The 13,629-nt window shown below is 41.6% G+C and overlaps 1 long non-coding RNA gene across 1 annotated transcript in view; it reads left to right on the top strand.

The window, feature by feature from the left end:
* The first annotated feature begins 10,822 nt into the window (after positions 1 to 10,822).
* LOC126030315 (uncharacterized) overlaps positions 10,823 to 13,629 on the top strand; it is a 5,000-nt gene continuing 2,193 nt past the window's right edge. The window contains exon 1 of the long non-coding RNA XR_007503101.1: positions 10,823 to 10,872. This is a non-coding gene — a long non-coding RNA (uncharacterized LOC126030315). The remainder of the gene's footprint in view (positions 10,873 to 13,629) is intronic.

Raw genomic sequence — 13,629 nt, 5'->3', positions numbered from 1 at the left:
GGGATCAGATACCACCCAATTGTGGGAGCAGAAGCAGGTACCACACTAGGGTGGGAGCAGAATGCCAGGTCACACCCTAGGGTAGGGCACAATCACTGATCAGAATAGGGTCAGTAACATAATAATCCCATAAAAAGGTTTACATACACAACAATTCCCCCTTTTGTTTTTAGTAATCAGGGGCAAAATTCACAGACAATAATCCTTCCAAGCCCAGCCCAAGAAAATTCATCACTATAATAGAATTAATTCATGCCACATCAGGGAGCACTGGATTAGACATATTATGCCCAGAGGACATTACAAATTACCCAGGAGCATGCCCTTACATGTTAGAAACTGGCATTGTGAGCCCACCACCCCCAGATACTATGGTTTTGATTCTTGGCGGAAGTTCCCTCAACATAAAAGGTATATCAGTAACCACTGGTGCCATTGATTCAGATTCTATGGGAGAAATCATTGTAGTTATTACTGTACCAGTTACGTGGACATTTAAAAAAGGAGAAGCAATTAGCCAGATAGTAACAGTGCCTTACGTCAAATTTGGGACTTCAGATAAGACTAGCATTGGAGGTTTTGGAAGCACAGATCCAGGTGCTGCTCAAAACCCAATCGTGGCTCTGGTTACTAAATTTAAAGATAAAAACCCAATGATCAAATTTCACTTGGAAGGGCAACCCTTTGATGGCATGATAGATACGGGTGCTCAGGTTACCATAATTTCTGATAAAGAATGGCCAGAAAATTGGCCTCGCCAGGAAATCCCGTATTCACTAGAAGGAGTAGGAGGCCTGAGCTCCTGTCTGTTGAGTACGAGGACTATGATATTTTACGGCCCAGAAAATCAAAAAGCGATAATCAGACCTCACGTAGGCCCATTTTCACCATCCCTGTGGGGCTGTGACTTACACAAACAGTGGAAAGCAGAATTCCACATCCCATTAGCTCCAGAAGAGCCCAAACTTCTTTTCATTTAAAAACCCAAAATTTGGGCCCGGAGAGATAGCACAGCGGTGTTTGCCTTGCAAGCAGCCGATCCAGGACCAAAGGTGGTTGGTTCGAATCCTGAATCCCGGTGTCCCATATGGTCCCCCGTGCCTGCCAGGAGCTATTTCTGAGCAGACAGCCAGGAGTAACCCCTGAGCACTGCCGGGTGTGGCCCAAAAACAAAAACAAAAAAAAAATAAAAATAAAAACCCAAAATTTTTATAGGGGCCACTACCATAAAAACCCCAGCACCAAAAAAAATAAATAAATAAAATGGAAATCTGATGAACCAATTTGGACAGGTCAGTGGCCCCTTAAAACTGATAAATTAAAGGTGCTGACAGAATTAGTGGAAGAACAGCTAAGTTTAGGACATATTGAACCATCTTTTTATCAATGGAATTCACTTATGTTCACTGTAAAAAAGAAATCTGGTAAATGGAGACTTTTGATGGATCTTAGAGCTGTAAATTTATCCATGATACCTATGGGCAAATTGCAGACTGGTTTATCATCACCTGTAGTTATTCCAAAGGAATGGCCACTAATTATAATTGATCTGAAAGACTGCTTCTACCATATTCCTATCCACCCAGATGATAAAAAACGTTTTGCATTCTCAGTTTCTTCTCTCAATAATACCCATCCCTGCAGATGTTTCCAATGGACTGTTCTCCCCCAGGGCATGCTGAATTCCCCAAAAATGTGCCAGTTTTTGTAGATAGGTTTTGAGCCCTGCTCGTGAAAAATTTCCTCAAGCCATGATATTTCATTATACAGATGATATCTTGCTCACAATGAACAATGAAACAGATTTACAGGACTTATACTCTTATGTTATTGACTGTTTACAAACATCAGGACTGAAAATAGCTTTAGAAAAAATACAGATAATGCCACCATATCAATATTTGGGTTTTATTTTGGACTGAACGTCAATACGTCCACAAAAAATTTCTATCAAAAAAGAAAACCTCAGAACTCTTAATGATTTTCAGAGACTCTTAGGTGATGTAAATTGGCTCTGCCCTGCACTAGGAATTTCGAATGCAGAGTTGTCTAATCTGTTTAAAACTTTGGAGGGTGACCCTGCTTTAGATAGCTCGAGAAACTTAACAACAGCTGCCAAAAATAAATTGGACATCTTCTAGAGCAGATTACAAAAATCGTTTCTCTTAAGATTCAACCCAGGAGAAAAAGTATTTCTATTAATCTTCCCTACTATAGAAACCCCCACAGGGGCCTTGATGCAACAGGCAGGACTTTTGGAATGGGTGTATTTACATAACAAACAGCCTCGCTCAGTTGTCCCCTACTTGCAACTGATTTCAAAGATTATTACCAAGGCAAGACTCAAATCTATATCTTTACTAGGTTTTGACCCAGATATAATAGTTTTGCCAATACCAAAAAAGAAATTGAGTCAATATTGTCTTTTAATGAATCTCTACAAAGGGCCCTCTTAGATTTCACAGGAGAAACATCCTCCCATTATTCAGCAGGAAAAACTTGGGACTTTTTAAAGAAAACTCAATTTGTTATTTCTTCGATTGTTCGGGATCCCCCTATTCCCAATGCCAAGGTTTTTTTACATCGATGGATCTCCAAATGGAAAAAGAGGAATACCCGGAGACAGCATTAATATGACCATAGATACCAAATATAAATCTGCACAGAAAGTTGAATTAGCAACGTTAATTTACCTACTAGAAAATGTATCTGAAGCCATGAATATAGTTTCTGATTCTTTGTATGTGGTAAATTTATGTCATGTAATAGCCACTGCCTCCCTTAATGCTAATAACCCGATCATACAGAACTTACTTAAACGATTACAGCAGCTTCTTCAAAAACGAACTGAGCCCATCTTCATCACGCATATTAGAGCCCACTCAGGTCTTCCAGGATCCATGGCTCAAGGAAATAATACTGCTGACTTGCTAGCAATGCCTATATTTAAATCACCTGTAGAGGAACATTCAGCCCTACACACAAATGCTCGCTGTTTACATGTGAATTACCAATTCCATGGAGGCAAGCTAGAGAAATTGTAGAAAACTGCAACATATGTGCACCGTTAACAAAAAAGACTCACATGGCAGGAGCAAACCCAAGAGGCTTACAGTCTAACGAACTTTGGCAAATGGATATAACTCAAACAGATTTATTTCCAAGGAAACCTTATCTTCATGTGTGGTGGACACTTATTCTCGGTTTATGTGGGCAATTCCTACGTCTTCTAAAAAAAAAATCTAAGGCTGTTGGTAGTTTTCTTTTACAATGTTTTTCTGTGATGGGTATTCCATATTCTATAAAAACTGATAATGGGCCAGCCTATGTTAGCAAAGCTTTTGATTTTTTTTGTAAAGAATGGCAGATAAGACATCTGAAAGGAATTCCTTAAAATTGTAGGGGACAGGGCATTGTAGAAAGGACTCACAGAACCTTAAAAACTCAATTACTGGGGCTGGAGAGATAGCATGGAGGTAAGGCGTTTGCCTTTCATGCAGAAGATCATCAGTTTGAATCCTGGTGTCCCATATGATCCCCCATGTCTGCCAGGAGCAATTTCTGAGCATGGAGCCAGGAGTATCCCCTGAGCACTGCCGGGTATGACCCAAAAACCACACACACACAAAAAAACACCCTCAATTACAAAAAAAAAAATAGAAAAAGAGGTTTACCACAAACCAACAGGTTTGCTATCTTTGACTCTTATCACACTAAATTACTTAAACTTACCCCAAGAGAAAAGTTACACTGCAGTGGAAAGACATTTTAAAGAAGATATTCAGAGACAAGAAACAACCCATAAACCTATTTGGATCAAGGAGGATGAAAAATGGATAGCTGGATATCTTCTCCTGAGAGGAAGGGGATATGCCTATGTTTCTACTAATGACAACCCTCCCAAGAAATTTTGGATTCCATTACACCTTGTTAGAAATTGGGCTAGCTAACTTGGGGTGTGCTGAGATTAACTTGGGGTGTGCTGAGATTTGTTCGGTTGCTCTAAGTTTGTCACTGGCAATTTCTGATCATTCTGCATATGGAAAACTGTGCGGGGGTGCATTGTATGTATTAAGAGTATTCCTTATCTTTATGTTATGTTTTGCATATCCAGAATGTCCATTTTGTATTCTGCCCTTTCCCACACCCCTACAAAGCTCATTTTTACTCCTTAACTCTCTCACCCCCCCAAACATCACTAACCCACATTACTCTTTTTAACTTCAGTATTGCACAATCCTAATCACAGACCAAAGCCGTGCATTGTGTGTAACAACCCCAAACTGTTTCAAAAGACATAAAATGGACACGTATTTTTTTAGAATATTTTGTGTTTTTTCTCTGACAACTATAAGTCTTAATAAATATTCTCTTATACAGTGATGATTCTAACCACTTTTTATCTTCTCTTTATGAACTGTTCAACAAGTAATTTTGGTGAAAGAGTCCCCCAGTTTAATGCTTATGATTGTACCATGTCATGGGGATTGTTGGACTTGTTCTTATGGCCCCCATATGCACCAATAACGCCACATGGCATTGCTCCTTTTTTGCATAGGCACATTAAAATGAGAAAATACTATACATACAAATAAGATCCTATCTAATAGAGATTGGAATACACAAATCTTGTAGTGCAAAGGGACCTTACACCCTGAACATTGACATAATGACCTGGCACAGGCCTCAGAAGAAAGGGCATTTTCCATTCACTCCTGAACCAGGGAAGCCATCCAAGAAACATCCAGGTTTGTCTATAACATCACCTGGAATCAATCCTCTACAACGGAAGACCCTACCACTGTTCAGACATCGACTTGCTCAAAAGAGACTTCCCTTAACACTGAGAAGACTTAACAACAACGACCTGCTTACAGGACAGGGCTTCCTGTATTGCCCTTTAATGGTGAGGTGAAATGAGAGGATGCTCCACATCCTGACTTCAATGTAGGATATGCAGATTCCAGGATCTTTAATACAGAAACATGATACCAACAACAGAGACTGTGTGAAAAGTGTGTTGGCACTCTGAACAATGTCTTGGATTGGACGATCTAACTTGCCTGGAACCTAGAATTGGTCTTATGCCAGGAAACTTCAGGGGTAGGGTCTCTTTGTATTTAGGACAAGGTTATTCCTTTCCATGCCCCTCATATTTCGGTGGCCCTATGCAAACAACAATTGCCACTCTAACACCGTTTTTACTGTGCTCCTTGGACTCTAATCCTTAAAAAAAAAAAAAAAAAAAAAAAAACACTTAAAATTTGAGGTTAACTTAAGCTAATATGCATGTACTTGGAAATGTAAAAAATACTATGCCTCTAATGTTTAAGGAGTTACTAAGTTTTATGGCTTTAGATTGCCTTGTGTGCTGTTAAGAAATATTATAATGTGTTACAATCTGGGGACTTGAGGGACAAAGTAACTGTACATGGATTCTCTTTTATTTATCTTAATGTTCTTTGGCTGAAAGTTCAAAGTTAAGATATCAGCAAGGGGACTTCTTCTGAGAATTATGTTATGGGTGATTGTCCTTCCACTGTAACTTTACCTTGTCCTCTTTCTTTGCATCTTTGTTCTCATAATTAAAAATAAAAAAAAAAAAATTGGGCCGGGCGGTGGCGCTACAGGTAAGGTGCCTGCCTTGCCTGCGCTATCCTTGGACGGACCGCGGTTCGATCCCCCGGCGTCCCATATGGTCCCCCAAGCCAGGAGCAACTTCTGAGCGCATAGCCAGGAGTAACCCCTGAGCGTTACCGGGTGTGGCCCAAAACAAACAAACAAACAAACAAAAACAAAAAACAAAAAAACAAAAACAAAAACAAAAAAAAAACTAAAAAAAAAATTAAAAAAAAAGAAATTGGGCTAGCACAAATGATCAGGTTCAGACTATAAACTCCCCTTCAGAGCAAAAACTCCAGACACTAACAACAGTAATATTGCTGAGGTCTCTGGGGCAGGGAGCAAGGATTTAGCTGTCACACACCAAACACTGAGTGAGACTGATGGTAGTTATAAACCCTTACACTCTGAGATGCAAAAGGAAAGACAGGAACCTGTCTTAACTGGGCTCCAAAATATAGGAAACTCTTGCTATATGAACTCAATATTGCAATGCTTGTATAATATTTCAGACTTGACTCAGTATTTTCATCAAGATCATTATAAAAAGAATATTAACAAGAAAAATCCAATGGGGCATGAAGGTAAATAGCCAAAGAATTTGGTCGGCTCATCAAAACCATGAGAAATGGGTTTCATAGATATATTAACCCTGAAAGCTTCAAAGTAACAATTGGTTTACTTAATGACCAGTTTGCTGGACACAATCAGCAGGATCCACACAAACTACTGATATTTCTAATAGAGGGACTACATCAGGATTTGCTTACTGTAAATCTAATGACAGATAAAACTACACATTTTATGGAAAATGAAAATTATGAACAATTTAGTCCAGAACACCGAAAGGCTCACGAATCTATTATTTATGATCTCTTTCAAGGACAATTCAAATCTATACTACCATGTCTCACATGCCACCAAAAGTCTGAGGTTTATGAGACATTTGTTCATTTGTCCCTGGCTGTTACATCTACAGATAAATGTACATCACAGAAATGCCTCTCTGAATTTTTTTTCTTTTTTTCTTTTTTTTTTTTTTTTTTTTTTTTTGGTTTTTGGGCCACACCCGGCGTTGCTCAGGGGTTACTCCTGGCTGTCTGCTCAGAAATAGCTCCTGGCAGGCACGGGGGACCATGTGGGACACCGGGATCCGAACCAACCACCTTTGGTCCTGGATCGGCTGCTTGCAAGGCAATCGCCGCTGTGCTATCTCTCCGGGCCCATCTCTCTAAATTTTTTTTAAAGAAGAAGAGTTAAGGGATGACAACAAAGTTCAGTGCAATAGCTGCAAAACTAGAAGGGATTTTTTCAAAGAAAACGTATTTATGGAAACTGCCACTAGTACTTATAATACACTTGAAACGTTTTGCTTTTGATGGCAAACAAATAAAAAAAATTGCACACCTATGTGGATTTTTCTATAGAAGATCTCAATTTAGTAGAATTCACTTCAGAGAATAAAAGCAAGATTAAGAAATACAACTTATCATCAGTGTCAAACCATTATGGTAAAGTTCACTATGGACATTGTACTTCATACTGTAAAATTGCTGAAAAACAACACTGGATCAATTTCGATGACAAGAAGATCAAAAAGTCCCTAATACATTGGTGAAATCCACAGCAGCATACATCCTGTTTTATACTTCTTAAAGATCTACAATGAACACCAGATAATCATTTCACTTCCTTATCAGTTGCTATTAATGCTCTAGGATTCTTTCCACAGGCATGATCAATGAATATGGATTGAAAATCATGGACCCCCAATGTGTTTCCTTGTATGATGGATTTATGTCTTAATTTCATTATTGCTCTAGGTCTCAGTTAATCATGAAATCTTACAATTTAATTTAGTCAAGGTTCACCTAAAAGAAAAATTTCTCATCATATTAATGTTGTTTTTCTTTCTAGGTATACTCATTTAACGACTTTCACTCTTTTTATTTTAACATCATTGCTTTATTTCCCTCAATTTAGGTTTTAAGACGCTGACATAATGATACTTTTTAGGTGGACTTTCTTCACGGTGCTTCTTGCCTATGATTGACTATCATAGAGTTACTATTGTACAATAAATTTGTATATATACTGTATTACACTTACAGTAGAGTTTTCCATGTTTGTATTATGCATGAAATTCTCTTTCAGATCTGCTCTGCCATTAAAAAATTTTTTTTTGAATTTGAAATGATTCATCTAAACAGTTGCTGGCTATTACATTTTAAAGCGCTTTTAGTTGATTCAGCTGAATTCCTTTTTCTTTTGCTCTATTTTGGATCCTTTCCAACAAATATTTTTTGGTATGAGTGAGTGTTATGGCCATATTTTTTGTGATGTCTGTATGTGTATGCCTTGTTCAGTGTATGTCTGTTTTGCATACTTTGTATATAGTTCCCTTTTTCCTACCTTTATCTTCCCCAATTTAGTCTTCCTTATCCTTCCTTTTCTCTTCCTAGTCCTTAGCATTTAATTTTCAGGATTCCCTTCACATGTGCAAATCATCTCCTTCACCCACAACTACAAGCCTCCTGATCTCGGCCTGAGGAAGAAATCCATGATTGTTGGAGTTTTGTACCATGTTTCCTGCAAACCTGTTTGAAATGAAGCCACCTGGAATTTGTGTCACAATGTAACCCCAGAAATAAAGATCCACAGATAGACCCACAGTCTCTGGATCCCAGTTAAACTGTGCTATCTGAATTTCTGGTTTTCCATCCACATACACAGTGCTATTGTTGACCATTTCTACAATGGCTACCCCAAGATTGCACTGATCCCAAAGGAAATGCAGAAGCCCAACCAACTCATGATGGCAATGATGTAATGCTTGGGGATGCCCCAACACATGGATAACTGTACTGGCCTTCCTTCTTCATTCAGCTTGATGTTATATATATATATATATATATATATATATATATATATATATATATATATATATATATATATATATACCAGGCTTCAACCTGTTTTTCCAGATCCATCAAGTGTCTTTTGCCAGTCTTTTCGGAGTTCCAGACTCCTCATCTTTACAGATTGGTATTGGACTCTGTAGAAATTTCACCTTTTGTATTTTTCTTATAATTGTAATCCTTTGAATTTATATTTGGTACTACACTTCTTTTGACTATTGTAATTAATATTTTTCTATTTTAGTTTTTAATCTTAGGAATTGATGTTGTATTACATTAGGGTTTTGCTTTCTTGACTTTAGGTTAGTGGGTTAGATATTGTTGTCTATAATTTCCTAAACGCTGTTTTTGTCTGTTCTCAGGGTTTTTTGCATGGGCGCATCATAAGTGAAATACTAGGTTTATAGGAGGTTCCATCCATTTTGGATGGGCCCTCAAATTGTTTATTTACACAGGGAGGTTCTTTGCCTTAAACATTTTGTTCTGGTTTGTGACTTAAGTTCCCATCTATAAATAATCGGCCGTACTTGGTACATCAATTTCAGACCTCATATGGACTTCTGCCTGAACTAAGAACTTGGATTAAATTCAGATGCCTATTGATCATCATTGCAGTGCCCCCCCCCACTGTGCAGGGGGTATATGCTTCCTCCAAAATAAGGGCCTAATTCAATGCCCTCAAAGATGGGCTTTCTGGTCTACCTGGACTTGAATGGAAAATGGGTCCAAGGTAAGGCGTTTGCCTTTCATGCAGAAGGTCATTGGTTCAAATCCCAGTATCTGCCAGGAGCGATTTCTGAGCATAGAGCCAGGAGTAACTCCTGAGCGCTGTCGGGTGTGACCCAAAAACCAAATACCAAAAACCACCACCAACAACAACAACAAATAAAGAAAAGGTGCTTCTTCTCGCCTGCTACACAACCTTTCTGGCTTCTCTTTGAAGAATCTATGTCTACGGATTACAATTGGGCTTTCCGATTGCCCCGGGAGCTCCCCATCGCCTACAAGATCCTTGATCATTGAATTTTAGGTTCTCCATCCACTTTTCCAAGGAAGAACTTACTTGGAATTCTTCATTTTGTACTTCATAGATCTATCATCTCAGGAGCTTTAGTTGATTCCTTGACACATGTTTCTGGCTTTAGACATCCTGTGTTTAGGTTAGAAGTTTTTCTTTACATTTTCCTGTGATGCGCTTATGCAAACAGCCGCTCTTTTATTATTGACTAGTTTTTTCTTTAATAATTGTAGACAATATTACTTACTTTTGTATATTTTTGTCTGTTTACTAAAAACAAACGGGGGAATTGTTGTGTATGTAAACCTTTTTATGGGATTATTATGTTACTGACCCTACCCTGATCGGTGATTGTGTCCTACCCTAGGGTGTAACCTGGCATTCTGCTCCCACCCTAGTGTGGTACCTGTTTCTGCTCCCACCATTGGGTGGTATCTGATCCCACCATTGGGTGGTACCTGATTCTGGGGCATAAAAGCAAGGGTCTGTGGAAGGTGAGGGGCTTTTTTCCTGGGGCCTATTCTTAGGCCTTTTGGCTTCGGCCTCTTCAAGGAATAAAGAGCTGTTTTCTTTGGAAACCTGACTGCCAATTGGCTTTCTTCCCGCCGCATTCACCTCAGAACCGCCGGCTGAACAAGGTAACAGATGTGTGGTCCCAGCTGGAGGAGAAAGGCCTCATCCTCCATCCCTCCATCACTCAACTTCATCAGGGGCTGATTTGCAACAGGAATAAACCTTTTTTTTTTCTTATCCCAAATCCAGAGGTTGTGCATTTTTTAATTTGTTGGTTTATTTGTTTTGTTGATTTGGGGCTACACCCAGCAATGCTCAGGGCTAACTCCTGGCAGTGCCCATGGGACCTATACAATGCCTAGGATTGAACCTGGGTCAGCACCAGGCAAGGCTCGTGCCCTCCCTGCTGTGCTCTCACTCTGGCCCCTAAACTACTTGACTTTGAGCCCAAAGTCCCTTGCAGCTGTTGGTTCGCCACTGTCCTGGGGTTCCTGAGACATGTCACTCCAGGGCTGCAGGTTAAGCTCGAAAACCCCAGACTCTGGGCCACAGAGTGTAGGAGGTACAGAAAAAGCAGAACCAAGGTCTGGGATGGCGAAAGACAGGAAAGTTCACTTTTCTGATGACAATAGCCCAAGTCACCTGATTGGAGACACTGGGTCCTTGTCTAGGTATTTCTGGGGTATTTCTTAGAAATGGAGAAGCTGGGTCTAGTTCAGCCCTGAGGTACTGAGAGGTTCTGCTGGAACATCCAACCCTCACCAGAGTTGACAAGAATGAACCCCCTGTCGCTTCTCCCAGGTATGTGTCCAGGTGCCTGGCCCAGCCCCTATCAGTGGCTTCTGGGTTCTTCACTTTTCTGTTTTTGGACTACACCCAAAAACAGGGTGCTCCGGGGTTACTCCTGGATCTGCACTCAGGGATCACTCCAGGCAGTGCTTGGGGACTCGATGGGATGCTGGGGATTGAACCCGGGTTAGCCACGTATCAGGCAAGCACCCTATGTGCTGTGCTATCTGACCCCAGTCTCTTTGTTTTTGATTTTTTGTTTGTTTGATTTTGTTTGGGGCCACACCAGGCACTCAGGGGTTACTCCGGACTCTGCACACAGAAGTCGCTCCTGTTAGGCTCATATGGGATGCCGGGATTAAACCCGGGTTTGTTGTACAAGATGAACACCCTACCACTGTGCTATCACTCCAGCCTCTCTTTGTTTTTGAAAGGCATAAAAGTATTTGTAACTCCTGGCGGTGCTCAGGGCTGACTTCCAGGTCTGTGCTCAGGGTCGGCTGCTGGTAGGGTTATGGGGAGCTTGTGCAGAGTCAGGGATGGAACCCAGGTCAGTTGCTTGAAGGGTAAATGTCCCCCTTCCCCCCACCCATGTTTCCCCATTTGTTCCCTTCTCCTTCCTTCTGTGCTCTGGGCCCACACTCTCAGCGTCCTTGCCTCCTTTCTCATCTTTAATCCAGACACTCATATCGTCATCAATATTTCCGTGGGGTTTGGAGAAATGTCCCCCATATCACAGACTTATTTTACACTTGACTTCCTCTGCCCTTTCCCCCTTTCATAACTTCTTCTTTCTTTTCTTATTTCTTTAGTTTTTTTTTTTTGAGCCACACCCAGTAGTGCTTAGGGGTTCCTCCTACCTCTGCATTCAGGAAATATACCTAATGGGGCTCAAAGCACACTATGAGGTGCTGGGGGGGGGGGTCAAACCCTGGACAGCCATATGCAAAGCAGATGCCTTCCCTGCTGTACTATCTATTGCTCAGGTCCCGACCTAGATGTTTTTGAGGGGCCAGAAGGATAGCACAGTGGGGAGGGTGCTTGCTTTGCATGTGGCCATCCAGGGTTTGATTCTTTTTTTTTTTTTTTTTTTTTTTGGTTTTTGGGCCACATCCGGCGATGCTCAGGGGTTACTCCTGGCTGTCTGCTCAGAAATAGCTCCTGGCAGGCACAGGGGACCATATGGGACACCAGGATTCGAACCAACCACCTTTGTTCCTGGATCAGCTGCTTGCAAGGCAAATGCCGCTGTGCTATCCCTTCGGGCCCCAGGGTTTGATTCTTGATATTCTATGTGGTCTCCCAAAGCCTGTGAGGAGCAATTCTTGAGTGCAGAGCCAGGAGTGACCCCTGAATGCTGCTGGGTGTGACAAAAAAAAAAAAACCTTCTGTGATCAACATCACCTCATTTTTCTGCTACTAGCTGTTCTCTCCTCAATATCACCCTCTGTTGCATTAAATAATTAGCGATGGCTGGGCTGGGAGAGATAGCACATCGACGTTTGCCTTGCAAGCAGCCGATCCAGGACCTAAGGTGGTTGGTTCGAATCCCGGTGTCCCATATGGTCCCCCGTGCCTGCCAGGAGCTATTTCTGAGCAGACAGCCAGGAGTAACCAAAATAAAAAAAAAAAAAAATTAGCGATGGTGGTGGATGGTGAAGGATGGATGGAGGGATTTTTCTCTGCCATCCCAGGCCACGTGGCTCTGCAATCCCCATTCAGTACCCTCATTTATTTTTATTTTGGGTTACTCCTGGTAATGCTCAGGAATTCCTCCTTGCTCTGTTCTCAGAAATTGCTCCTGGCAGGCTCAGGGGACCATATGGGATGCCAGGGATCAAACCTGGATCTGCCCAGGTTGGCTGCATGCAAGGCAAATGCCCTACTATTGTACTATATCTCTAGCCTATCATCCCCCCTTTTTCCTTTTTGGTTTTTGGGTCACACCTGGTGAGGCTCGGGGTTACTTCTGACTCTGTGCTCAGAAATTGCTCCTCGCAAGCTCTGGGGACCATGTGGGATGCTGGGATTCGACCCACTGTCTGTTCTGGATGGGCTGCGTGCAAGGCAAACACCCTACCACTGTGCTATCTCTCTGGCCCCAGACATCACACACACCCCTTTTTATTTTTTGGTTTTTGGGTCATACCTGGCGGCACTCAGGGGTTACTCCTGGTCAAATGAACCAGGCAAATGAAAAAGGCAAAGGGAAGAAAACGAAGAAAACACTTAGAAAAAACGAACAAAAGGGCTAAGCAATAGCATAGCAGTAGGACATTTGCCTTGCATGTGGCTGATCCAGGTTCGATAACTGGCATCCCACATGGTTCCCTGAGCCTGCCAGGAGCGAGTTTTGAGCACAGAGTCAGGAGTAACCCCCGAACATCGCCAAGTGCAGCCCAAACACCCACCCAAAAATGGGCAAAAACGAACAAAAATGACTCAACTGCAGGCCAGAAAATAACGGGGAGGGCATTTGCATGAGGCTGACCTGGGTTCGATCTCCGGCTTCCCATAGGGCCTCCCCAAGCACTGACAAGAGTGATCCCTGGGCACAGCCAGGAGGAATTCCAGAGTACTGCAGGGTGTGGCCCCAAAGCAAAACCAAAACAAAACAAAACAAATAAAGAATCTCAGAAGTGGGGCCGGAGAGATAGCATGAATGTAAAGGCATTTGCCTTTCATGCAGAAGGTTGGTGGTTCGAATCCCAGCATCCCATATGGTCCCCCGAGCCTGCCAGGAGTGATTTCTGAGCATAGAGCCAGGAG

The sequence above is a fragment of the Suncus etruscus genome, chromosome 15 (assembly GCF_024139225.1).
Source record: "Suncus etruscus isolate mSunEtr1 chromosome 15, mSunEtr1.pri.cur, whole genome shotgun sequence".
Classification (NCBI taxonomy): domain Eukaryota; kingdom Metazoa; phylum Chordata; class Mammalia; order Eulipotyphla; family Soricidae; genus Suncus; species Suncus etruscus.
This window is presented reverse-complemented; position numbering and strand designations above follow the sequence as displayed.